General features: G+C 58.0%; 1 protein-coding gene across 7 annotated transcripts in view; it reads right to left on the bottom strand.

The window, feature by feature from the left end:
* The window catches only part of Sox13 (SRY-box transcription factor 13), a 43,284-nt gene extending 17,371 nt beyond the window's left edge, over window positions 1-25,913 (bottom strand). For 3 of the 7 annotated variants that reach the window (XM_048357158.1, XM_048357160.1, XM_048357159.1), the window contains exon 1: window positions 25,774-25,913. The gene's annotated coding sequence lies outside the window, so the exon portion shown is untranslated. The remainder of the gene's footprint in view (window positions 1-25,773) is intronic. The other 4 variants (XM_048357156.1, XM_048357157.1, XM_048357154.1 and 1 more) reach the window with 3 other exon arrangements.
* Window positions 25,914-27,518: the final 1,605 nt, after the last annotated feature.

Raw genomic sequence — 27,518 nt, forward strand, 5'->3', positions numbered from 1 at the left:
TCTCTCCCTTGGGGGTAGGGCTGTCCAGGCAGGGTGCTCAGCTTCCTGGAGCACAGGCCTACTTGGGAAGGGCACCACCACAGGGAACTAAATACCTAGCACCTGGCCAGGCTCCGGAGCAAGAAGTCACCTGTGAGGGACGAGGCGCGGAAGGTGCTCTTTACACCCACAGACTTTGTCTGTAGGACAAGGGCACTGGGGGCATCCAAGAAGCGGTCTGGAAAACTCAGGGCCATGGAAATTCCTGCCTGACACCAGGAAGCTGTGAAGCTAGACAAGTGACTTCATCTCTCCGAGCCTGACATCCTCCCTATGCTACCTATGACACAGTACCCTGCATCCACAGAGCCCAAGAGGGCTGCGCTCGATCACACAGGGTGACCAGCCTTTAGGTTATAGAGCAAACAGCCTCTGGGTCAGACAGACCTGAGCACACCCGAATCCCAACGGTGACGGTGAATTGCTGTGCTATCTTAGGTAAGTAAACGTAGTATCTCTGAGCCTGCTTCCTTCCCAGGAAAGCAGGAATAAGAACACCCAAGTATGAACGGTGAGACTTGTATGAACTTGGACCCTACCAGGTGCGCCTGTTTTACATCCTCACGGTCACTTGAACTTGGGTCTCCAGAGCTAATCACAGCTGGTAATGCCACCATCACGGGCGTGGTTTGCTTCTGACTCACTCAGTGGCCTCCCCAGAACACGGAGATACCACGTTTTGCTCAGCCTCCTAACAGCGGAGCCCAGCACAGTGCTGGGCGGAACGTGGCCACACCCAGTAAATATCGTACAATGCTAAGAGAGTGACACTAATACTAAGATCATGCGTGCATATTGCACGCGTGCACGTGTACATGCGTGCGAGTGGGATGTTGCTCGGTGGCAGAGCCCTTCCCCGGCGTGCACACAACCCTAGGTTCAAACCCCAGCACCAGCACCAAAAACAAACAATCCTGGAAGAAGAGGACGTGGGTGGCTCCCGCCTGGAGGTGAGGCTGAGATCTGAGGACCACGGTTGGCTGTTCCTTCCAAGCTTAGCCCAGAGCAAGGAAAGTCCATGAGACTCTTATCTCCAATGAACTACCAAAAAACCCAAGAGTGCTGTGGCTCAAGCGGTAGAGCACCAGGCTCGGGCAGAAAAAGCTGAGGGACAGCACCCAGGGCCTGAGTTCAAGCCCCAGTAACTAGCACCTGAATTCGACCACCCCCCGCCACCCCACCGCCCCAAAAATGGTTCCCACCCCGGTTCCCACCTAGCCTGATGTCCGCGGGAGCCCCAGCCAGAGGCCATACCCCCCGGGCTCCCAGGTGCCCAACACACCCAGCTGGTGAGTGGAGCCCGGGGGCCAGGCGGGGCGGTACGCCTCCTTCTGGGGGCAGCACTGCTCCCGGGACAATGTGGTCAAGGACTAAGCAACACCCCATCCCTGCCCTACCCCCTACTTCCCTTCCAGAGAACCTACCTCAAGCCTTCTGTCCTCCCTTCTCCTGGGCCTTATCACACCCCAAGGTTCTGAAGAGAAGAGGTGATGCTGCCTAAGAGGGGGTGGCCCCCACCATCTTCTCCCCTGACGTGCAGAGCCTTGAGTGTGGTTCCTGGCAGGTTCCTCTCCCCCACCACCCCCGCCCCCCCCCATCCAGTGCCTGAGCCAAAGAACTGAGAAACGCCTTCAAGGAGGGCCAGTGACTAGGAGAGCACAGCCCCCAGCACAGATCAGACACCAGGTGTTGCCCCCCCACTCCAACCCCCCCCTCCCCCGTCTGACCCCCACCACCCACCCCACTGCAGGTGCACACACCGACAGACACCAAGCCCCTTCCACCCAACACACACCATCAGCCACTTCCTCCTCTAATCAGTCAACGACAGCCCCTGCTGCTGGATGGGAATCAAAGGGATCTTCACTCTCAACCCTTCCTCCCTCCGTAACCACAGCCCCCTCTTCCCCGCACCCCCCCCCACAAATATCTAGATGCAGAGAGAGATAAATCCAGTCACGGTGGCGTGACTGTGACTCAGACCCGGTGCTACAGGAAGACACTGGTCAGGCAGAAGACCTTCGGAGGAGGGCCGCCGGGCCCCCAGCACTGAGTGGGCACGCCCGGGGGCAGGGGTGGGGCTGGGCACCGGTCCCCAGGGAATGCCCACTTCCTCTGAAAGCATGCCCCAGAGAACCCCGGGGCCTCGGGCTGCCCCGAACAATAGTCCGAGGCGTGGGTGCCCAGAACGGTGCCCCATGCCACATCCTGCCATTCTTCTCGAAGGCCGCACCCTGCCACCCTTCCTGGCTCCGCCCGATCCTATCTCTGTTTATTCAGAGCGAGGAGCTGGGCTGGCTACGGGCTTGGGACAAGGCTTTCCTGGCAGGCCCCTCACACGTCCAGATCTGATGGGCCGGTGGAGGAGGGAGCCCAGGTGTTACCTGGTCCTGGGAGGCGGGGGGTGGGGGTCTCCCCGGCTTCCAGGCTGAGGCTCTGTGAAGCCCCCAGCTCTTGCCCTCCAGTCTGAGAGGGAAGGTAGTCCACCAGCAGGGCGGTCCTGGGCACTGTGCCCCAAGCTTCCGGCCTCCACCTGTCCCCACCTGAGGCGCCGGGTCTGGTCTCAGCCCAGGGAAGGCGTCACGAGTCAAAGCGGGGACAGCTGAAAGACGCGGCGAAGGCTCCCAGGATGAGTCCAGCAGCTCTTCTCTGGGGGTACTTCTGCACCCCACCTGAAGGGTTCCCCAGAGGCCAGGGTCGGCCCTCAGGGCTGACCAAAGACCATGAAGAGCAAGGAAGGTGGGGGGGGGGGGGCGCTGGACCGTCCTCAAGATCTCAAGTCTAAGCCCATCTGGCGGGTGATTCCCCCAGGGCCGGTCTCCCTCCACCACAAGCAACGAGGACTAAAGGCCACCAAAGGCAGACTGGATACTGTCTACACCACTGCAGATGTCAGGGGCTTCTGGCTGAGTTGTAGCCGAGGAAATACTAGTCAACAGAAACTAAGGCAACTCTAGACACTTCTGGAACGACTCTAGCACCTGTTTGGGGATTAGAAAATAATGTACAGTGGAAGAATCTGGTGCTGGAGAATGACGTAAGGAAAACCCAAAGCAGGAGGGTCCTCCATCCTACCTGTGGGATTCTGAGATAGACAGAGATAGATAGACAGATAGATAGATAGATAGACAGACAGACAGACAGACAGACAGATAGATAGATAGATAGACAGACAGACAGATAGATAGATAGATATTCTGGGGAGGGAAGGAGTATAACACTGAGGCTTAAGTCAATCAGCAAAGGCCAAGGAGGCCTCATGGAAACTCAAAAGCACAGGCCTGGGAGCTCCCCGGTACCTGTTCATGGAAGCCCCACCCCGCGCCCCTCCTCTTTTGATCTGTCGTGTCCTTTATGATAAGCCAGTGACGGTGAGGAAAGCTGTGGACTATTCTGATAAATTCACCAGGCCTACAGGAGGCTGGGGGAGCCCCGGTTAATACTGGGTTGGCTCAGAAGCACACGCACACACAAAACAACGTGGATGGGGTGATGGCGCTGGAAGTGGGGGGCTGAGCCTCTGTCCCGAGGGTGCTGATGTTCTTTCCGGGTACAATGAGAGGCTGCCCGGCCGGTGGCCACTGCAGAACTGGCCACTCGCTGACTGTCCCTCCCGGATAAGGGTGAGTGGGAGGAAGTGCTTGTTCCGGCATCCTCAGACCTTCCGGCCCCAGTGTGGGGAGCAGCCGTTCTCCAAGCAAGCCCAGCCCAGCCCAGCCCAGCCCAGGAGGCCGCCGGAGGACCCCGGCAAAGCAAAGGGGCCTTGCTGCCGCCCCATGGTCCTGTGCTCGTGCCCGGCTCAACCCCCGACTGCTAGTTGTGTGGCCACAGGACGCACAGGGACTGGTGGCCAGGCTTGGGGTGGAGCCGCTTGATTCACACGCACAAACAAGGCACGAGTGGGACAAATACGCCTTTCTTGGGGAATCGCCAAGGAGACTGCGCGTGCTGGCACTGTGGAAAGTGAGCAGGGTTTGCTCCCGGCTCCCTGCCACTCGCTCACACAGTCAGACAAGCAAGTGGAAAACCCACTCCTGGAGGGCCACTGGAGACCTCCTGCTCCTCCAGCTTTCCTCCCTAGTAAGGATGTCTGCCGTCCAAACGTACACATGCATTCATTCATCCATCCATGTGGTACTGAGGTTTGAACTCATGGCTTTGCGTTGGTTAGGCAATGCTCTACTGCCAAGCCACGTCCTAGGACGTGTGTGTGTGTGTGTGTGTGTGTGTGTGTGTGTGTGTGTTGCTATGTATAGAATCCAAAAGCTTGCACACACTGGGCAAGCTGTCCCAGCCATCAGCTACATCCCCAGCCAGTGGCTTTTTTGAGACAAGATCTCGTGATGTGTCTCAGCCTGGCCTCGCACACAACGCCCCTGCCTCGGCCTCCTGAGGGCCGAGACTGCAGACGTGCATCACCACACCTGCACCGCTAAACGTCCTCGGAGGGCCCACGAAGATGTTCAAGTGCCTATACTGAGTCAGGCACCGCATTGGACACCGAGGTACCTGAAGTGTGGGGTAGGGACAAAGTAAAGACAAAGATGCCACCGACGGGGAAAAGAATCATCGGGAACAGCCGTGCTTACCCAACAGGAAGAGGGAATCTCATCTCTGCCAGAGGTCTCTGTGCAGGTGGCTGGGCAGGTACCATGTGGCTTCGGCTTCGTGACAAGCCCAGGCCTTGCAAGACAGAGCGCCTGGGTGGCCGATCCCACGGAAAGGAGACACACCAAACAGAGGCTGAACGCTCCGCGTCCGGCATCAACTCCCCAGGCCTGCTACTTCTCTATCGACAAACGTGACAAGGACTTGGAGCCCCAGCGCGGTTTGGAGCAGCACGGGAGACAGCCCAGGCAAAGCCCATGCCTGGCACTCGGCTGAACCACCATGACGGCCGCCATCACTTTCGTCGAGATTAGGAGGCCGAGGGGTGGAGAAGAGGGGATCTGCCCTTCCACCTCAGCGTGTCTATCGGTGCTGGGTTGATTGTTCCTCGGCTGCACCAGGGGGTGGTGGCCCAGTGGTTGAGCCAGTGAGTCGTGGATGAATGAAGTGTTCTTCTGTGCTCAGTCAAAGCATCAACTCCCAAAGCAGGGTCGTTCTACACACCACTGCTTGCCTCTTGCTTCCCTCCCCCCCACCCCCCAATTTACCACTCGAGCCACATTTCCACTTCCACTTGTGGATTTGGGGTAGTTAACTGTACGTGAGACTCTCATGGACTTTCCTGCATGGGCTGGCTCAGAACTCGGATCCCCAGATCTCAGCCTCGGGAGTGGCTAGGATGACAGACATGAGCCACCGGGCCTGGCTCCCTGCTGTTTTTGTTATTTTGGGGCATGCAGTGTCGCCCACAACTGGTCTGGAACTCACAATCTTCCTGCCTCCACTTCCCAAGTGCTGGAACTACAGGCGTGAACCACCACTGGGGTCCCAAAGGCCCTTCTGACAGTCACTGCACCAGCCGGCCTTCCCACCTCCACAGACCCACCGCCCAGTCATGTCACGAGGCTAGTGGGGGCTTCCACGCAGCCCAACTCTCAGCTCTGCCCGCTCAGCCACCCCACAGAAGGCGCGAGGAAGGAGGGCAGTCGAGACGGGCGCAGGACACAAGAAGGAGGAAGTCAGTCAGTCAGTCAGTGGGTGTCCCCGGATAGCCACCAGGCCCTGATGACAGGTACACAGCCCTGAGCCCCAAAGGTCAGCACCCAGCTGGTCAGCCTCGTCCTCCCCTCCCAGGAACTGACTTGCAGAGGCCCTGCGGACTCTCCAGCCTGGGCTGACCCTGAGGAGAAAGGAAATGAGATGATGAGGGACAGGGCCTGGGCCCTGCACAGATCTGCTGCTTCTGCCATCACCGCATCCTCAACCGAACCCATATTCTAGGTGGCACAAGACCCACACCTAAGGAAGGCCTAACCCCCCCACCCCCCCCAAGCTTATGCACCAGAAAGCCCCAATTCTGCAGCTCTGCCGGTGAACGTGTTCCGTTCCTTTTGCTCTGCAAAGCCTTCGCTTCCTCTCCTATTACCTAGCCCATCTGCAACAGCCAGGTCGCGTCTTGTCTTTCCACTAACTTCATGAGCCCCTTCCTTTCGAGGTATTATTGGGTTGTTGGGCGGGGGAGGGGCTGTTCATGAGGAAAGGAGAGCAAGGGAAGGAGAATGTCGTATCCTAGCCGCTCGTCATTGGGATTTTACCCGAAATGTCCACCGAGCAGTCCCCAGGGCAGGCAGGACCCCACTCACGATGGCTGACAACCTCTGGAGCCTGAGATAAGACCACCTCCGTCAAGACTTGGCAGAGGGACGGGAGGAGGGGCTGCTCCACAGGGAAACCCTGGCATTTAGGGCCCGTGGCACTGAGAAGAATAAACGAAGTGACCGTTCTGGACATGTAATGGGTGACGGGCCCTAGCCAATCCGACAGGACTTTGGGACAAGGAGCTGGTGGATGCGGACCACAAATGACTAGTTGAGTCACAGCGCTATCGGTGGCTAAAGAACCCCCTCCGCTTACCACTAAGCTTATTGAGCACTCACTAAGAGCGGAGGAGGCAAGAATCTCTCTTATCTCCATTTTATGGATGGAAGAACTGGGACACGGGTGACGGGAGCCGGCTAGCCGAGAACAGAGCCCCACCTCTCCACCTGCTAGCCGAGAACAGAGCCCCACCTCTCCACCTGACAGCAGGATCGGACCCCACACTGTGCCGCTCCTTGGCCTTCCGTTCTATTAATTCCGCCGTAAAACCAATCAAGTTGTTACTATTAATTAACTCTTGTTTTACTGATGAGGAGACGGGCCTCAGGAGGCCGGGCCGTCACCCAAAGGTCACAGCCAATAAGTGGCAACCAAGAAAATGGAACCTAGAGACAGATAGGCTCCCCCACACACCCACCCCCCCGCCCCCCCCCCCCCCCCCCCGGTACTGGGGCTTGAAGACAAAGCCTGGGCGACACACTCAGAGCAACTCACCGTGGGGCTGGGGACAAGACAGAAAAGGGTGGAGGCCAGGGGCCAGAGCCGGGACAGGGAGGCAGACCAACGGGTTTCAACTCTCAGTCCTGGCGGGCGAGCCACGGCGAGACCGTGTTTCGTACCATGAAAAGGACTATGATGCGAGGAGAGGAGGTCAATACTGGCTAGGGCTCGGGAAATTACTGGCGGGGATGTAAAATGTGGGGAACGATGGTGGCGCCTCAAGATCCTCAATGGAGGATTACCACATCAGCAAGGCCGCTTCTGGGTTTACCCACGGAAGTGAAACTGAAAGCAGGTCTTCAAGCAAGATGGTCTGCTGCTCCTCGTCCAGTGACTCGGGGTGGACAGCACCCAAGGGTCCCAGCACAGGCAAAGACACAGCAGAACCCGTTTCACACGTACAATAGAGCCACAGCATTAAGGGGGGGGGGGGCGGGGTGGACACGACAACCATGAAAACATGCAACACGAAACACGCCAGGCCACGAGGACAACCATTACTTCTCTGAGGTACTGAGAAGAGTAACAGTCATAAAGAAAGGAGGGAAAAATAAGAGTTGCTGGGGGGCGGGGATTTGAGGGGGAGGAACTGAGCTAATAATAAATAAGTGAGCTCTGTGAATGAATGGTACCTGATAGCCTAGAAGTTCACTTTAACATCACTCAAATGAGCCAGGTGCCCATGGCTCATGCCTGTAATCCTAGTGACTCAGGAGGCTGAGATCTGAGGATCACAGTTCGAAGCCAGCCCAGGCAGGAAAAGTCCATGAGATGCTTATCTCCCATGAACCACCAAAAAGCTGGAAGTGGAGCTGTGGCTCAAGCGGTAGAGCTCCAGCCTTGATAGAAAAGGCCAGGCAAGAAGAGTACAAAGCCCTGAGTTCAACCCACAGTACCAGCACTAAGTGCACAGAACCTGCATGCATGCCAACACACATACATTAAACGATTAACGTGTCTTCGGGTTTTTTTCCCTTGTTGCTGCTGGTCCTGGGGTTCAAACTCAGGGCCTGGGCACTCTCCCTGAGCTTTTTTTTGCTCAAGACTAAGTAGTGCTCTACCACTTGAGCCACAGTGGCACACTCCCCGCTTTTCTGGTGCTTAATTGGAAATAAGAGTCTCATGAAGCTTCCTGTCCAGGCTGGCTTTGAACCCTGATTCTGAGATCTTAGCTTCCTGAGTAGCTAGGATCACAAGGCACGAGCCACCAGTGCCCGGCTTAAAGTGGTCCTGTTTGCATGTAGGTGCCAGTACTGGGCTTTTCCCTCGGGTCCTTGCATTCTTGTTCTTTTAACTCTAGGGCTGGCTGGCACTCTACCACTTGAGCCACACCTCCACTTCCCACGTGGTAGTGCCACGTATATGACAACCATCTTTTAAAAATACCGAAACTGCCGAGGTTCACCTTCACGGCACCTTCGGTACGCATGGAGGATGAAGCAGGGCAGACAGAGCCTCACAGATGGGCGGGCGGCTACCTGGGCAGCTGGAGGTTCTTCCCTGGGAGAGCCCTGCTCACAAGGCCATAATTAACACCACTAATTGAAGTGTCTAGAAGCCATCGGAGCCAGACAGTGCTAGACCAGCCCTGCCAACTAGGTCTCCCGCCTCTCCCCCCCCCCCCCCAATCCCCAACTGCTTCTAGGAACTCAGAGACAAGATGTACTTAGGGCTCCTGGGCAGGGCGTGATGGTGGGCAGGAAGGTATTCAGTCTTCCCTTACAGTCAAGGCTTGGTGTCCCCCGACCCCTCCTTGCTGGGGAAGGTAACTCTGCCCCCCCACCGCTGGGCACCCTCGGGGGGCTAAAGAATAAGTTAGTTCTGGGAATCCTCTCACCTGCAGGGGCAGGGTGGGGGTGGGAGTGGAGAGTGGAGGGGGGAGGGGGGGGAGGGGCAGGGTGGGGGTGGGAGGGGAAAAATGCCAGCCCTGCCGATGCCCACCTCCCACCTCCCACCTCCCCCCCACCCCAAGGGGCCCTAGAGACTTCCTGGGGTGGCTGAGAAGCCACCAGGATCTTTATTGTCTTTGAGCCCTCCCAGGCCCTTCCCTCCACAACCCTACCAGCCTGCAGCCTGACCCGGGGAAGAGGGTCAGTGATGGGGTCACCAGAGGCGCCCAGGCTCAAAAGCAGCTCTGTGTTTAGGAAGAATTTAACCCTCTCCCTCCGGCTCAAGAACATCCATCCTAACAGATCGGATGTATGGAGGGGAGAAACCATTGGAGAAGCCTGCAGAGAGCCTGGGCGAGACTTCTGATTGTGGTGGGAAACGCAGAAGGCCCTGTGTGCACCTCTCAAACTCTGGGGTGTGACTGTGTGCAACTATCAGATGCCTCATCCTTTCCTTTTGAAAAATGGGCATTAAAAACCCATCCCTGGAACCAATGGCTCAGGCCTGTCATCCTAGCTACTCAGGAGGCTGAGATCTCAGGATGGAGCTTTGAAGTCAGCTCGGGCAGACAAATCAAGAGAAACCTTGTTGTTGGTGGCGGCGGTGGTCATGGGGCTTGAACTCAGGCCTGCACGCTCTCCATGAGCTCCCTTGCTCAAAACTGGTGCTCTACAACTTGGAGCCATAGTGCCACACTTCCGGTTTCTTTGAGTATTTAATTGGAGCTAAGAGGCTCATGGGGACTTTTCTGCTTCAGGCTGGCTTTGAACTGGGATTCTCAGACCTTTGCCCCGAGTGATGGGCAGTAAGTAAAGCCTCACACAGGACATTTCGATGCGGTTTGCTCCTCCCTGACTGAGGGCCTGGGACCACCCATCCAGCCTCCCAGGCCGGTGAGGTTTTTCCCATTTGCACAGGGAGTATGAACCGTTTCTTCTGCCAGAAGTTAAAATCGTAGGTGTGAGGGCCCCAGGCCTTAATGCTGAGGAAACCCAAGTGCCGCTCTGCTCAGCTCCCATCTTTCGGGGCTTGCTGGGGGTCAGGCCACACACACAGGCGGTGAGCTGGGCGACAGCAGCCACCAGCCACTGTGCGATCACAGGCTGAGCGAGTGCCTCGCCAGAACTGTCTGAATGTCACAGGCAGAAGCCAACCCTGGGTACCTGAGTCCCCAGTGAGCTCTCTCTGCCTCAATGGCTGCGTGTAACAAGGAACAGCCAGTGGGTGAGGTCCGTCCCCGCCTACCCACTGGTCCAGCCCAGCCCGTCACAGGCCTGAGGCTGGAGGAGAGGCAGCCGCACCTCTGGCCGCCTTCCCAGGAGCCCAGGGCAGCCACCGGGCAGTACCTGGGGTCCAAAGGTTAGTGCAAGCCTGTTTACTAGAAACTATTCAAATCCGTTGCTCGGCAATAGGCTTTTGTACCTGTGGAAGTTTTCGGCCTCCAGGCAATCAACGCCGTGAATTCCAGGAGCAGACGAATCAGATCCGTTCAAACTTGGTGGAAACTGTGGGCCTTCGCTTAGGGGAGACAGAGAAAGCTGTGTGCTGGGAGCTGGGAGCCACTCTGTCATTTCTGTCACACCTGGCAACGCCCGGTGTGAGCAGCGGTCACACGATCCACATGATTGGTGCTTCGTTCATTCCCTGGGCAGCTCCGAGGACGGCAGGGCAGGGTCCACACCTCAGCCCGGCTCCGCTACACCCTGCCAGGCTCCAAGGTGCCGGGCACCCGCCTAGAACTGCTGCTCTCGCGCAGGTTGCCGTTTGGTGTGTACACCGGGACTTGAACTCAGGGCCTCGATGCAGTCCCTTAGCTTTTTCCAATCAGGGCTAGTGTCCGACCACTTGAGCCACAGCTCCACTTCTGGCTTTTTTTGCTGGCTCTTTCTTTACAGGTAAGAGTCCCATGGAGTTTTCTACCTGGGCTGGCTTCGAACTGTGATTCTCAGACCTCTGCCTTTCAAGGAGCTAGGATTACAGAGCATGAGCTCTGTGATTTCTAACCTAGGACCCCAGAATCATGCATCAGCAGGACCCCGGCCTGCTGGACACTGTCCTAGACACTTCTCCCGGAAACTACCTTACATACTCGTCCCAGCACCCGGGCACTCTTGGCAGCGACATGAAGGAAACTGAGGCACAGAGAGGCTAAGTAACTTTACCGAGGGTATATGATACATCTCTTTGTCCCAACCAATGTTAACTTAGAGCAGAAAGCTGAGGGAGGCATGCGTCCTACGTGACGATGCCTGTCCCCTCCACATCCTCACGAGGTACCTCTCCTTCTCCCCCGCACCCCGCATCCCAGCAGACCCCAAGGGAATCGAGCCAGCCCCACCCAGGACAAGCCCACAGTGGTCCCCCAGGCCAAGCACCGTAACACATGCATGACTTACTTCACGGAACCATCTCACCCATGTGAGACCAGCATTCCCACTTCACAGCGGAAAAACATGGCTTTAAGAAAATTCTGGGATTTGCCAGAAATCCACTCTGCTCAGAAGCAGAGCCCAGGGCCTGGGGTCCAGTGACAGTGGCCCAGGCCTGTAACCCCCAGCTACTCAGGAGGATCGCGGTTGAAATCAGCCGGGCAGGAAAGTCTATGAGACTCTTCTCTCCAGTGAACCACCCAAAAGCTGGAAGTAGAGCTGTGACTCAAGTAGTAGAGTACCAGCCTTGAACACGAAAGCTAAGGGATAGCACAAAGGCCCCGAGTTCAAGGCCCACTATTGGCATGCATATGTACACACACACACACACACACACACACACACACACACACACACACACACACACACACACACACACACACACACACCAGGACTTCCTGAGGACAAGATCTGTTCCCCCTCCCCAGTCTTGCACATCATGACGGCTTGGGGACAGGCCGGGGCCTCCCATCTGTTCCTTTGGTCAGCTGTAACACACCGTTACCTTTTTTAAAAGGACATCTAGAGTTCAAATCTGAACAATGTCATCTGTTTGCGCATTCACCAGCAAACTCCCAGGTTACCACAGTCACTTGCTGGGCCCCGCAGGACCAAAGCCACAGTCTGGCGTGGGTCAGGGCAGGCAAGCACAAAGCAGTCTGTCTCTCAGGGCTGCCAGCCCTGGCCCCACACGGGCCTTGGCAGGGCAGGCAAAGTCCTCTTCGTTACCAGGAGGCTCCGCATGATTTGAAGGCATTACAGACGCCTTTGAATGGCAAGGGAAAGAACTGGGTACTGTTAAAAGAGTTTTTCCCAGGACAATGACAGTCAGCTTCGGCCTGAATGAATGAGCCACCCATTCTGAAAGTTCTCTGAAACACACGCTGGCTCCCTATTGTCCATCAAGTCCCAGCTTTGTGGACTGTGTCCAAGGTTCTCGCTGAGCTGGGTGGGCTTGGCCTAACCGCAGCCTCGGCTCACGGGACCCCCCCCTTCCAGCCCACAGGGATGCCTGCCTCCCCCAGCTCTGGGGCTGGGAGCTCGGTTCCCCAAGTTCCTTACAGCTTCTGGCCCAAAGGTACCCTACAAACACTCACTGCAACAGAAGACAGAGGGCGCTGATGAAGCCCCGGCCCCTGGCCACACCTCAGAGTCCACCCCTACTTGAGATCCGGACAAGAGCCCTGAGCTAGCAAAGGACAGAGAGAGGTGTCAACCCCGAGCGCAGAGAAGCAGCCTCGGGGTGACAGCACCTCACAGCTGGAAGCAGGCCCCAGCTCTCACAACCTGGCCTAGCACAGCAGCCCCTTTTTGTGGCCACGCCATTGCATGCTGTCCCCGGAGTCCACCACAGCTGCGGACCTGACACTTGCCCTTGACCAATAGCCCCAAGCCTGAGCTGTGGCTGGGATACAAGAATCCATCACTTGGCGGCTCACTCCCTGCCCCCACCCCCCCACAGCGGCCTGTGCTCTGCCTAGAGGCCCAGCTGCGGGGCAGCCCTGGAGGAAGGCACCACCAGCCCTTGGCACCGTGACCTTCTGGGGAATGCTGCTCTCCTGAAGCAAGAATGACACAGGGGAAGAGCTGAGGCAAAGCCAAGGATTGAGGGGAAATGAAGGAATCACAAGGCGGACTTACGTGAGGGGTGGATGGGTATGGGGCACCGGCCTCCGGGAGTGGGGACCAATGATATGCTCTGGGAAGCCTGGAGGCCAGCTCAGAGGAAGGGGTCCCCCGGGGGTGGGCTCTGCCTCCTCCATTCTCTCCCAGGACCCCCCCCACCCCCCGCACGACAACCAGGGCGCACAGAGTCCAGGCGCCCGCGGGGCTCTAGCGACTGCCGGATCTCGCCGCCACCAAGCAAATTCCACCAGCTCAGCACATTTGCAAAAGGGGGTTGTTTTGCTTGTGGGCCATTCTTTCCACAGGGTGGCCATCTTGCCTGCTCTTCTTCCGGGGTGGGGTGGGGGTTCTCACCCCTGTTCTTTTCCTTAAAAAGGGTCTTCCCAGGAGGGCTCAGGAAGCTCTGTGGTTCTGTTTAACTTCACAGACGGAAAGCTTAAGTCCAAGGCCAAGCGGACGTGGCATGGAAGGAGCCACCAGCCCTGCCGCCCAGCTCCTAGCCCTGGGGGTGGGGGGCACCCCTCCTCCAGAAGAACACCTCCCCTCCAGGCCGGGGTCTGACGGGTCCCCTGTGAAAACCATCCTCCACGCCGGCCAAGTCACCACCATCCATCACACGACTGTTGATCTGCTCCTCCTTCCTGTCCAGCCTCTTGTTCTGACCCCCAAGTGTCTTCCCCCCCAACCCTGCAGAACAGAATGTGCTTGGCTGGAGACCCGGATGCAATAAATTGCTAAGAACAGACTCCATCTGAAAAACAAAGCAGCAGGCCTCTTCCTTTCTGCTCTGCTCACCCTCGGCACCAGGACCAAAAAAAAAAAGCAAGGGCCTTCCAGACAGGCCAGTCCCCACAGGGTGACCCGTGCCTCAGGCTCCCTTTCGGGGGACAAGTAGACCACAAGGAGCTTGTGTGAATGTGGCTGAGGCACCTTCCGTCTCTTGACTTTGCTGCGCCTTCACATTTACTGAGCACCTACGTAGTCCAAGAAGATAAAGGCACGCTCACCCTAAGGGAGTCCCGAGGCAGCTGCAGGCCTGGTGGGAGAGGCTGGGCCTACGCTTCTCCTAATGGTCATCAAACACTGGTCCAGCCCTGCTCACGATCCAAGCCCAAGGAGGCCCGATAAATGACGGGACAAAGGCAACCAAAAGGCACATCTGAATGTGCCGGGAATAGATGATCAAATCCTGTTTGGTGTATTTACGGGTGACACGCGAATTGCATATTCATCTGGACGAGGCCCCTGGAAAAATCCAAGTGTCCCCGTCCATCCCTCCTCCTCCTTTGTGCAGTTTCCAGGCTGCCCACGGGGCCATCTGGACACCTGGCCAGGTGAGCCCGCAGCGGCTTCCCCAGCCCCATCGCCCAGCAACGTCCTTGGCCTGCATCCACCTGTGGCCACCAGAGAGGCCCTCGCCGCAGGGAAGGGAAGAACACAGACACGGACCTGCTGGATGGAAACTCCCTTGTACAGGCGACTTAAAAAGATAATAAAAATCTAAGCTTAAAAGATGGAAGTGGAAACATGCCCAGCCCATTGTGGTTATTGGTGATGGGGTTTTATTTTTGCTTTGGGATTGTTTTTTGTGTGTTTCTTCTTTTTTGTCTTTTTAGGGAGAAAGGGTGAACAAAGGCAATCGCTCAGCGTATACTGTGTGGAAAATGAACGATGCAACTTGTGGGGTGGGGATGGCAGGGGGAGGCAGAGAGAAAGCAAAAGAAGGGGTGACGAGGTCCAAAAAAAAGAAGTGTACTCGTTATCTGACTTATGAAATTGTAGTCCCTCTGTACAACACCTTAATAATAACAATAAAATTATATATATATATATATATATATATATATATATAAAAAGAGGCCGTGTCCATGGTGGGCTAGCCAGCATGGTGAACGAGCGGCCAGGTGGAGAAGCAAACACCCTGCTAGACCTTTCCAGATCTGCTCTCGGGGGACCTCAGTCACCAGGAACCCCAAGGAGCCCCAGAGCATCCCGGATGCTGCGCTCCTAGCCCTTCCCCACTGCCTGTCCTTCAAAACTCACAGCAAGACGCCAGGGCATGAGCCAGGGGACGCTACACCAAGCTGTCAGAGCGAGCCGTCTCTCGTCTGCACGGGGGGGGGGGGGGGGGGGGGGGGGGGACACAGGCCAAGGCGGCCCGGCCTCACCAGACAGATCCACAACCCGGAGGCTCCAGATGTCCTCCCCCGACCCACCCACCCACCCACCCCCAGCCACGTCCACCTGTCCCGACCTGGACTTCCTCATCTGCAACACTAGGCAGGCCTGCCCGGTCTACCCTTCCTAGGCTGGGAAGGACGGGTGTGGCCGCCCTTGGAGGATGCCTCGGGCCGCGCGCTGACATGGGGTGACTTCCACAGCCGTCCAACATCCTCCTTCCATTTAGGAAAGGGCAGAAGGGTCCTCCCAGGTTACAAGAGGCTAAGCAATGGCACTGAAGGTACCCATCCTGGGGGAGAAACTGGGGGTGGGGTGGGGGAACCTGGGCCTCAGTATCCCCGGACACAGCCCAAGGGGCCGCTCAGCTGTCACCGCCCCCCCACCCCATGGAGATGGGGAGGAGGCTGGAAGGCAAGAAGGCCCAGGCCATGGGCAGCCTGACCATCACCTCTGGAAAGCATGGAAGGCCGGACACATTCCACATCTCCTTAAGACAGACAGACACAGAGGAGGCCCAGACAGGCCCCCCCATGCCCTCCCAGCTGTGCACCCGGCCAGTCACGTTTGCACCCCACGCACACCTCTGTCACGGGAGGAAGACACCACTGCCCGTCTCGCAGGCAGGGAAGATACAGCTCAAAGAAATCAGATGAGCCATCCGGTACTAAGACGCGGAATCTAGAAAGTCGAAGCCTAGAACTTCCTGACTGAGGGCCCTACATTCTCTTCACTCAACTATCCCTTCCTCTCTTCAAACCGAAGACTCGTCCAGAGTTCCCGACGGGGATTACTGACAATGCGGTGCAGTAGGGAGGAAGGAGGGATAGATACGCCGTTGGTCAACACCAGTACCCCACCCAGAGAGCTCACGGCAGGCTGGGGCCCGGAATGCACGAGAGCCAGGCCCCACCAGCAGCTCTCACCCCTCCTCACAAGACTGCACCCCTTCTTACCTCCCTACACCTCGCTCAAAACCCAGCTCAAAGGCGCCCCCCCCAGCTCCATGCACCCGAGTGGAGGGTTCTTCACGAGGCATCCCATAGATAAGATTGTTGGGCCTAGATCGATGTCTCCAGCATGGACGCAGATGGCAATTAGCTGTCTCCTCCTCCACCACCTCCCAGGCCCTGGCTACACTCGAGTCCCTAACCCTCTCTCTGGGATTGAGACAGTAAAGGGGCGTGCCTATCTCATACAGCACAGACTCAACCATCCTGTCACCGCCCCCTCTCACAGATGAGCACACTGAGACCCAGAGAACTCGGGGCAACTTTCCCCAGATCACACAGGCAGTCTAGCTACCCAGGATGCCTGTCCATGCGAGCCTTGTACCATCTCCACTGCTCCCCGGTTCGAAGTACGGTGACTGACACAGTTACGGTGTGTTGTGTTTATGTCAACAGGTCAAGAAGCAGGAAGGTGTCCCCCTACCCCATCCCCCGTCAGCCCCAAGTCCCCCGTGGAGTCCCGGGTCCTCACTCCAGACCTGCGCACGCTCTCCTTCCCCCGAGCTCCAGGTGTCAGCCCCACTTCCCAGCCATGTTGGCCTTGGGTGCCACAGAGGGATGAGCGATCTTGGCATCTTCCCAGTGGGGAAACTACAACCCATGGAGGGTGTAAGGCCAGGGGGAGGGGTGGCATTTGTGTAAAGGCAGATCCATCCCTCAGCCTCCCTCACTGCAACACACACACACACACACACACACACACACACACACACACACACAAGCTGACCAGGTCACTGGGACCTGGGTGGGGTCTGGGGAGGAGGGGGCTTTCCCCAGGGCAGGCGACTGTGGAGACAAGAGGTCCTTTGTGTCTTGTGCAGCTCCTGAGACACCTGTTCTGCCCTCCAGCCTGCCGGCTCCGCCAAGGCCACCCTCCCTTCCCTGCGTGCGCCTGCGTGCGGCCTTGTTTATCCTGCCGTGCCGGCAGCCAGCATGGAGCGCTGCCGACCCGGGCTCGCACCTGCCTGGTCCTGGCAGCCCCTGAGGCTACAGCCAAACACAATCACCTGGCTGTTGATACAGTTGTTGGGCTTCAGGAGGAAAAGGAGGGATGGGAGAAAAGCAGGAAGGCATGTTGTACCAGCCTGGCGAATTTTTCCACTGATCCCAAGTAATCATGCATCCCCCACTCTACCTATCCCTCACTGCCTGTGAGACTCTACATTCTAGATCCTTCCAGCCCCCCTGGGACCACAGGCAGCAACCCCTCACCAACGACCAAGGGTATCTGCATACAGCAGGCCTCCGGGTGCCAGGAGTCCTGGGCACCTGGCTGGCAATTGCCCACCACTCCCTCTACAGTCAGGATGTTGTGCCCAGGGTCGTGGGTGAGAGACAGAACCATCTGTCTCGGGGAGCCAGCTGGGTCCCTGGGAGACGTGTCAGGGCCAACCATTAACATCTTCCCCCCCACCCCCACCCCCACCCCACCATCTAAATGGGTTGTAGTCCCAAGGCCCCCGTTGATCCCTTGCTGATCATCACGGTATCCGGCTAGCTTCCCTCAAAGCTGGAAAAGGGCCGTGCTGCTCTTATGCAGGGTGGCAAGATGCCCGGCTAGGCTAGCCGCCCCCCCCCACAGGCCCACGCTTCCTATCGCCACTCCAAGTTCCCCTTTTAAAATCGCCTCTAGATTATCAAGACCCAGCGACTGGCTAAAAGGCAAATGCAAAGGGTTAGTGTGGGCTTCTGGAATTACCAGCCAATTTGTCACCAGCCAATGTAACTAGACTTCAGACTAGACAGAAAGTGGTTGCTATTGGACAAAGCAGCAACCCTCCTTCACTCCCCATTTGCCCCCTTTCTGTGAGGCCCGCCCATCTGAGCAGTCCTAACCCAATCCACTTTGACTGGGGAATCAGGAGTCATCCTGACACTTCAATCAGCCAGGACTCTACAGATCCTCTCTAAACTGCCAAACACACCATTCTGGTCCATGCCGAGCTATGTCCACAAAGACTGAAGCAGCCAAAATCACCCTTCAATTGAGAGTGCCTTATGGAGGGAGGAATATGGAGTCGATGGCTAGCAAACTTGGTAAAAGTGAAGGGAAACTTTAATTCACAACACCACCACCACAGGCCCCTGAGGCTTGCTCTAAGCCCGCCAGTCCCAATAGGTCCAGTGAGTGTGCATAGTTGTGCAAACTGTGCACTGCACAAGCGCCATTCACCTAGAATTGTACACACAGGGTAACAATTCTGTGGCAGCTAACGGTTCATTTCCTCCTGTCTCTATCATATACCAAAGACAGAAAGGCCTCCTGCAACCTCCCTCTACACAAGGCCAGATTGGACAGAGTCCCCCTTATTCTCTGACCCTGTTTCCTGTCCCCTGTACTCAACGGCTACCAGCCCCGGAGACCTCCCTCCAGGCTGGGGACACAGAGGCCTACCCTTAGAGGCTTTCCACGGTCCCTACACTCAAGACCCCGCCCTCGCCCACCTGCTGAGAACCCCACAGTACCAGCTCCTGGCTCTCTGAGGAACCCCCTGTCCTACCCTGGAGGCCACCCTACCTGGTAGTCTAGCTTTTGGGGTTGTCCTGCGAGTCCCTGACCAGTCTCAGTCAGGGATCCAGCTGGCACTGCCAGAGCCCCAGGACAGAGACCATCTTCCTAGTGGGGGGGGGTCACACCCCACCCCACCCCTGACCTTCCCAGCCCCAATCCCCCCCTTGGTCTTCAGAGGAAAAATGGTTTTTGTGTTTCACTATCTGACAATCCTACTTAAAGAGTTTTAAGTCCTTCTCCCTCTGATTACAAAGTAACACACAGTGATGCATTGCTCTGAGAAACCATAGAACTAGGAAAATAAATATGAGCCACTATTTTTAACAAGCCAACAAAGGACATGGCCCTCGGGGGGCCCTGGAGCTGCTAGAGCTGGGGCTGCTGCTGCTGCTGCTGCCGCTGCTGCCACCACGGCCGCCCGGCCCTGGTGCCCCGGCCTCTGACTGGGCCACCTAGCAAAAGGGGTGGGGGGCAGGCAGGAACTCCCCAGTGTGAATGTCCACTTTTTCCAGTGGCCACACCTAGGCCAATGACACCTGCCGGGTGCCCAGCACAGTATAGGCCCCGAGGGGCGGGGCTTCCCTGGCCCTCGGTGGGGGGTGGGGCGGCCCAGGGCCACCGAGTCTCACCCAGTCCAGTTCCACAGGCTGCACATTCCTCCCTGCAGCAGGCCGGAGGCGGGACTGGGGGAGGTCGGTCGGGACTGGGGGGGGGGGGGGAACAGTCTGGTCTCTGGGGGATCCTCCCCCAGAGAGATCCAGCAGGGCAGGGTCAACAGACCAAGCCCTGGGAGGCCGGGTGCCAGGAGAGCTGCTGCGGAGGCAGCCCAGCCCCTAGCGCCTCCCAAGCCAAACCACAGAAACCCTACCTTGGATCCGTCCCCCAAAAGACACAGGGGGACAAAGGGGGTGGGGGTTTAACAAACACCCCCAATCCTGTCCCAACCCTAAGGACAGCTTAAGGGGCCTCCTGCCAAGGTCATTTAAATGCTAAGGCCATGCTGGGGAAGGGGGGAGGAGTCTGACTCGCTGCTCCCCAGTGGGGAGAATTCCAGATGGTGTCCCTGCGTCCTGAGACGCTTCCCCCGAGAAACCCGAAGGGCCCGGACCAGGGAGTGCGATTTAGAAAAGGAAGGTGGCAGGCCAGGCACTGGCGGCTCCCACTTGTAATTCCAGCTGCTCTGAGACCCGAGGATGGCAGTTCGAAGCCAGCCCTGGCAGGAAAAGTCCAGGAAACTCATACCTCCAATTAACCACCCCCCCCCAAAAAAAAAGATCAGTGGAGCTGTGCCTCCAGCATCAGAGGGCTACCCTTAAGCAAAAATAGCTCAGGGACAGAGCCTAGACCCAGAACAGCCCCCCATTTTTTTTTAAAGGTAGTGGGCAGCTGGGGACACTGTTCCTACTTCTTCTCTCCAACCTCATGCACACCCCTCCCTAATCCTCAGCATCTGGGTACAAACACCAGCTCCCTCCCAGCTGGTCTCCCGTGCACACTTGATGCTGAGAGATGCCAGACTTCACTTAGTGCCGGTGGGGCCCGGCCTGGCCTATGGGTTGGCTCAGGATGACCAGGGCGTGAGGAAACCCGGCCCCTTTGGCCTCTAGGTCCCACCTCCCGGAGGTGTGGTCTTCCCTGCTCTTCCTCAGAGTGGCCAGGACATTTCCCAAAGAAGCAGGGCCTGGAAGCAGAGGAGGCTTCCGGAAAGAGGAGGGCCTGGGGTGAGGGGAGGTGGCTGCGAGGTTCTAGGCCTGGGACCAGGCAGAATGGACAGGAACCTTTCTCCCTGGGGGTCTGGGACGGCCTCTTACCCCAAGGGAGCTGCCGAGCAGGGGTGGGGGGGGCCTCAGCTTGAAGGAGGAAAGTCCCCCACCACTACTGTGAGGAAAACCATTTACATCTTAAAAGAAATGACCAGAGAAGCGCGAAGAGGATGGAGGTGTCCTGGCTGGTTGCAAACCTCCTAAAACTCAGTGCTCCCAAGGTCTAAGAAAAGGGGCAGTCAACAAGCAGGGTTCCACTCTAGTGACAGCCACCTGGGCCGACACAGCCTGCCCCAGGAAGGGGACAGCGCCGGGCGAGGATCACTGTGAGTTCAGGCAGGAGCCGGCCCTCCTAAGCAAACACCAAGCACAAAAATAACTCTCATTCAAAGCACGATTTGCTGCGTGCAGGGCTGGCCCTCTCCACACAGAGCACTTCTCAAACCCTCGGCATGGCCCCAGAATGTGGCCGGGGAGGCGGCGCTGGGTTCAGCAGCCTCTGTCCGCTGCTGCTGGCGGGGTCCACTTCCTGGACACCTGCCCAGAGACAGCCCACGGAAGCGCCATCTCCAGCCGCGCTCCCAGAGAGGAGAAAGAAGACCTAGGGACACTCCGGGGTCAGCCCTTCAAGGACAAGAACACTTGGGTCCCCTGGAGGAATAGAACCAGCTGGGGCCAGCACCTGCCGGGCACAGCCCTGCCAAAGCCCTCTCCTTCCAGTGTACCTGCAGCTTAAACTTCTCAGGGGCTGGCAGGTATGTATGTGTGTGTGTATGTGTGTGTGTGTGTGTGTGTGTGTGCGCACGCACTCTGGTACCGGGACTTGAACTCGGGACCTGGAAGCTGACCTTTAGCTTTTTTTCTTTTTTCTCAAGGGCGGTTTGTTAGTGGTCAATTGGAGACAAAAAGAGTCTCACAGACTTTCCTGCCCCAGCGGACTTTGAGCCTCCATCCTCTGATCTCGGTCTCCTGAGTAACTCTTGGTTATAGGTGTGAGCCAGCTCTCGCTCCCTTTCAAGCTAGAAGCTACTCAGCATCTCAATATAGCTTTTTTTCACTTTTTTACTTATAAATGTAATTCAGGGTCACTATAAAAGACAGGAAAAAAATCAACAGTTGTTCTTTTTTTGGAATCAAGTAAGTGATCCCTATGTCCAGGACCCCAAGTTAACCTGTGAACACGCTGATGCACCCCGGTAGTTTTCCATCTACAAAGGTGTGCGAGGCAGGCACGTGCACACACGCATTGCCTTTACTAGATTGATACTTACACCACACCGCTTTGTGTCCTCTTTTTTTCCTTTCTTCTTATAGACAGTTTTCAGTTTATAAACTAACCTTTGTTAAACACATTTTGGGGGGGGGGTTGTTTTTAGGGAGCGCAGTGGCTTCAGGGCTTGAATTCAGACCTTTCAGGGCTCTGCCACTTGAGCCACAGCCTCATTTTTGAATTTCGATCTAGTTTACTCATACATGTGATACTCAATTCAAAAGGGACAAAAAGGGGGAAACAAATCTTTTCTCCCCTGGTCACCATTTTCCTCCCTCGGGCCAACTATGATTATATACCAGATAATCTTTTTTTGTTGTTGTTTCAGTTTCAGCAACCATTTAGTGTCATGAAGATACAGCTGGGAGAAATGAGGGGAAAAGAAAGAATCAGATCAGGGCACCAATGACTCACAGCTGTAATCTTAGCTACTCAGGAGGCTGAGAGCTGAAGCTCTAGGTTCAAAGCCAGCCCAAGGCAGCAGAGTCTGAGATTCTTATCTCTAGGTAACAAAATGCCAGACTCAGAGGTGTGGCTCAAGCGCCTAGAGCCTCAGCCTGGTGCTGATAAAGCTAAGACAGAGCCAGAGGCCTTTCAAGCATGGCTCAGAGGTTAAACACAACAACCATGCATCAGACATTTCACAGTTAGCTCTCCAGTGGCTCCTCAGCACCCCGATTATACAACCCAAGCTCCTAACTAGTCCCCCCAGGCACTGCAAGTCCCCGAGCCTCCCTCCAGCCTGGCTGCAGTTTGCTTCCTTCAGCCTGGGGGAAGGTTTCCTCCTGCTGGTCCCCACTGCCCGGAATCTTCCTCCAGTCTGTATGCAGCTGCTTCTTTCTGTCTTAGGCCTAAGCTCTCAGCATTCCCCCTACCCAGGAGGCCTTGGGGGGTGGGGCTCCCAGCCCCCTCCCCCACCCACTGCAGGCCCTCACCCAAGAAGCACTTGTGTCACATGTCGTGCTGATGTCCTCCCCCCTCCACCTGTCCCCACAAGGAGGTTGGGCAGGCTACCTCTGTCTTGTTTCACCCCTTCACTCACTGCCCAGCCCAGCGCCTGGCAGGTAACAGGCGCATTCCCTTAATAAACTATGGGCAAAGGAATGAAGCAGGATGCCTTTGATCCTGACTCTCAGCACTGAAGACTGCACACGCGTGGGATCGCCCAGCACCCAGGGAGCATCAACCACACTCTGGCTTTCCTCCCCCGGCCTTCACAGGGTTAGAAGGTCAGAGAAGGGCCCCAGGCCGGGCGCTGGACAGCAGCCATCAGCTTTCCTCCTCCAGGCTCCACTCTCTCTCCTCCAGAATCAGACCTAAACTCCTGAAAAATCCTCCAACTGCCAGTAGCAAGTTGGAGGTGACACTTTGGGCTCTTGGCTTATCTAAGTCCTCCATCTAGGGTGCCTTGCAGCTGGGCCAGTGCCGGTCCCCCAAGTGTGCCCCAGCAGCAGGAAATACAGATAGCCCCCCCCCCCCAAGGAGCACAGGTCTCAGGGGCAGCTTGGTCCACCCCACCTGACTCCTTCCCCAAGCCTGGGACACCTGGGCTCCTCTCCCTGGAAGTGCACATCCAATCCTGAGCCGGCAGCCCGGTGGGAAGGCCCAGGGGGAGGTGCTTTCGGAGTCACTTCCTTCCCGGGGTCCAATTTCCACGGAGAATACAGCATGGGGCCAGGACTAATTTTTAAGAATGAAGAAGTGGATAAAATGTCTTACACAAAAAAAAAAATTGTGAAAGAAGGAAGGGAAAGAAAATAACACTGGAGAAGATGGAATTACACAAGGAGCAAGAAGGTTAAGTTCAATCTGAGAAGTAAGAATCAAGAAGGGTGGGAGGGAGTGCGAACTCTCTTCCTCTGAGAAGTGAAATATTAAAATTGACTAACCAACCGAGCACCAGTGGCTCCGCCTGTAATCCTATCTACTGGGGACACTGTGATCTGAGAAGTGCAGTTCAAAGCCAGCCCGGGCAATAAAATCTGAGAGACTCTTACTTCCAATTAACCAGCAAAAAGAATTGATAAGTGTATGGCTCAAGTGGTACAGCCTTGAGTGAAAAAAAAAAAGCTAAGGCAGAGCACCCAAGCCAAACCTAGTCCCGAGACAAAAGCATAAATAAGATTGACTAAGAGGATACAATCTCAGAGTGCTGGGCTGTTTGTTACAAGGTCACCCTGGGTTCAGTCTTAGCAGATGATGAGATGGTAACTTGTTGGCTTGTTTACCCAGCCACTTTACTTCCAGGCTAGCAGCTACTTCAAACTCCCCTTTATCCATCAAATCTTTTCATCAAGACCACCCCCATGAGGTGGGGACTGCTTGTATTTAACCCCATTTTACAGATGAGGAAACTGAGACATAAGGTTGGGTTAAACTACTACCCACGGTGGTCATTATTGGTAAATCTAGCTCCGTTTCTCCAAGTCGGGGATGGGGGTGACCCCCCCCTCACCAATCCTCCTTTCAAAGCCAGCATCCTTCAAGCAAACACTACGCCCCAGTCTTAAAGATGGGTGCATAACTCTGCTCATTTCCATTGGGGGGGGGGGGGAATAATAATCCAGAAAATGTAAAGAACTTGCGCAACGTCTCTGGGCTCCGCTGGGTCCCTTTAGGACCCAAAGGGCTGAGATCCGTGTCTACAATGGCCCTAGCTAAAGCGACAAGCCGAGGACAGGGTCGGGGAAGACCCCGCCCAGAACCCCAGCAGCATCTTCCCTCGCTGTCTTTGGCCAAACCCCTTCTTCACCAGACCCAGCACCAAGGCGCCCTGCCCGGAAATTCCCACAGAGCTAAAGCAAACTTCCCAGGAAAACTCCTCGGCTTCCTCCAGGCCCCGGTCACCGAGGCGGCTGCCAAGAGCGCCGGCGGAGTCCTTGCAGCTGCCGCGGGCCCTCCGGGGCGGGAGCCGCCGCCGCGCGGGTGCCGGGGGTCCCCCCTACCCCACCCCACCCCACCCCAACCCCGGGCAAGGTCCGGGGCTGAAGTTCACATTTCACTTCCCGCCCAGGCCGGGCTTCCCGGGTACCCCCGCCGTCCAGCTTCCCCGACCCGGTGAAGTCACGGGGCACCGCGGGCTGGAACACCCGGGCTGGCAGCCGGGCCATCTCCGGGCAATCGCCGGCGCGCCTGGGGACCCCGGGCGGCCCCAGCTGGCAGGCGCGCGCGCACTCGCGCACACACGCACACACACACACACACACAGAGGCACACGTGTGTGTGTGTGAGAGCCTGTGTGTGTGTGTGTGTGTGTGTGTTTACGCGGAACGCGCGGGGTGGGACAACAATGGCGAGCCGCCGGGAAAGCGCGACCACCACCCCCATCCGCATCTGCCTAGCCCTAGGCGCAATTTACTTCTGCATTGAAATAGGGGTGAGAAGGCGCCCCGCCGACACCCCCCGGGGTGGGCGGGGGTGGGGGGGAGGGGAAGCGGGCTACCGTGGGGGGGGGGGGGCGCGGACACACAGGAGCGGCGCCCGCGCTAAACACACACAGGGAGGCGGCGCCCGGCCGGCCGGTGCGCTGGGGAAGCCACCTGGAACGGTGGGAAGGGGTGCGTGACGCGCCCCCCGGCACCGCACACACCCGAGGCCCGGGCGATCGGCGGGCAGCCCAGCCCCGCGCGGGGCGCGCACACCTCGCCCGGGGCTTCCCGCTCCCTAAACTGGGCGCGTGGTCGGGCCGGTGGGAAAGACCCGGTGGCCCGGCCGGTGGGCGAGAAGCGGGCACGGGGAAGGGGGAGGAAGGAGGCACCCGACGCCCCGCTCGCGTGGTGCGCTCACGCACCCTCTCCCACCTCCCCCCCCCCACGCACCGCCGCCCACGGCCTCACACGGCCACCCCTCTCCAAGAGGGCTCGGGTGCGTTCCACGCGGCGGCCGGCGGCGCGGCGAGGGGTCGGGGGAGGGTCGGCTCCTCGTGGCGAAACTTTGCCAAGGATGCAAACTAGGTGGCCGGGGAGGCGGCGTGTGCCCAGAGCCCGCGGGGACGCGAGTGTCAAACTTCGGAGGGCCCGGGGAGCGGGGTGCGCCCGGGGCGCGCGCGGAAGGAGGGGCGCACTTACTATACTCGGCCAGGCGCTGGGCTCGGGCTCCGCGCTCCCGCTGCTCCTCCTCCGGGCGGGCGCTCCCGGCGGCCGGCAGCCCGGGCTTCCCGCTCACATGCCCGAGGGCCGCGGCGGGCCGAGCCGGGCGGGCGGGCGGGGGCGGCGGGGCCGGGAGGGGGGCACGCCCCCCCCGCCCTCGGCCGCGCGGCGCTCGGGGGACCCGCGGCCGCCCGGGATCCGCGCGCGCCCGACGCGGGGCCGCCGTCCCGGGCAGCGAGCTGGAGCTCGGTTCCGGCGGGGCGGCGCCCTGGGCCGAGCCAGGCCGCGGTGCACTCTGCCCTCTGGCCGCCCCCCCCCCCCCGCCCTCCTCCCCGGGGCTGCCGGCCGGCGCCCTGCCTTCCGCGCTCCGGCTCGCGGACTCGCCCGGACGCCGGCGCCCGCCGCTCGGGCTCGGAGGCTCGGCGGCTCCGCGCCGGTCCTGAGTCTCCGAGTCTCGGGGCCTCCGGGGGGGCCGATGGCCCACGCGCCGGCCGGGCCGCTCCCGGGCCCGGGTTCCGGGCAGGGGCCGCGCGCGCGTACGGCTGGGATCCCAGCCGGGACTGGAGCCGCCGGGCGCTCGCGGCTCGCGGCGGGGCGGCGACTCGACAGCCTCGGAGGAGAAAGGGAGGGAGACCGCGAGCGGGCAGGGGGAGGGCGAGGGAGAGAGGGTGGAGAGAGGCGGGCGGAGGGAGGGGCGCGGAGTTGCCTCCGCCCCCTCCCGGCCGCCGCGTCCAGGCCGGCGGCATCCACCGCTGGGAACCTGCGGGGACGGAAGGGGCGCGCGGAGGTTCCCCCGGCCGCGGGGCGGGCGGCGCCGGACCTGCCCAGGCCGATGGCCGCGGCGAAGCCTTCCTCCCTTTGTGCAAGATCCAAGAAGTTACCTGTTCAGCTCTCCCAACTCCCGACCCCTTTCCACAGAAAGCCCGGGGTTGGGAGGGATGGGGCGGCGGGGAAGGGGGTGGGGGTGGGTGGGAAATGTTGAAAATCCCATTCGAGAACCTCCCTTAATATCCTCATCCCAACGGGGCGCTGGTGGCTCACCTGTAAATCCTAGCTACTACTCGTCGGAGGCCGATTCAGACATAGGAGGGTCAGCGTTCGAAACCAGCCCAAGCAGGGAAATCCACCCGTATCTCCGATTAACTCCCCCAAAAGCCAAAAGTGGAAGTGTGGCTCAAGGGGTGGAATGCTCTCTTTGAGGAAAAACAACAACAATGGAACAGTGCTCAGGCCCTGAGTTCAAGCCCCAGTACCAGCTTATCATTAGTAAATAAATGAATCAATAACCTGACCCTCCCTGTGACTAGCCAGGTTTCTGACGGCTCTTTGGCCACTCTATTCCGTACTTTGCAGTCTCTGGAGCAAATCTTTCATTTCCTTGTGCCATGGGTGACAAGGGGGTGTTGGGAAGAATATAGAGAATAGCTTCCCTGGGTATGGGTACGTATATTGATTAAATGTCTACTGCCTGGGGGGGGGGGGTGGCTCACACCTGTAATCCTAGCTAATCTGGAGGCTGATACCTGAGATTCCTGGTTGGAAGCCAGCCCTGGGCAGAGGAAAGTCAGTGAAACTCTTATCTCCAATTAACTACTAAAAAGTTAGGAGTGGAGATGAGGCTCCTGAGGTAGAGCCCTAGCCTGGAGCACAAAAGCTCAAGGACAGCATCCAAGCCCTGACAATGCCCCAGGACCTGCATAATAATAGTAACTCTACAATGCGCTAG

Source organism: Perognathus longimembris, chromosome 11 (genome assembly GCF_023159225.1).
Source record: "Perognathus longimembris pacificus isolate PPM17 chromosome 11, ASM2315922v1, whole genome shotgun sequence".
Classification (NCBI taxonomy): Eukaryota; Metazoa; Chordata; class Mammalia; order Rodentia; family Heteromyidae; genus Perognathus; species Perognathus longimembris.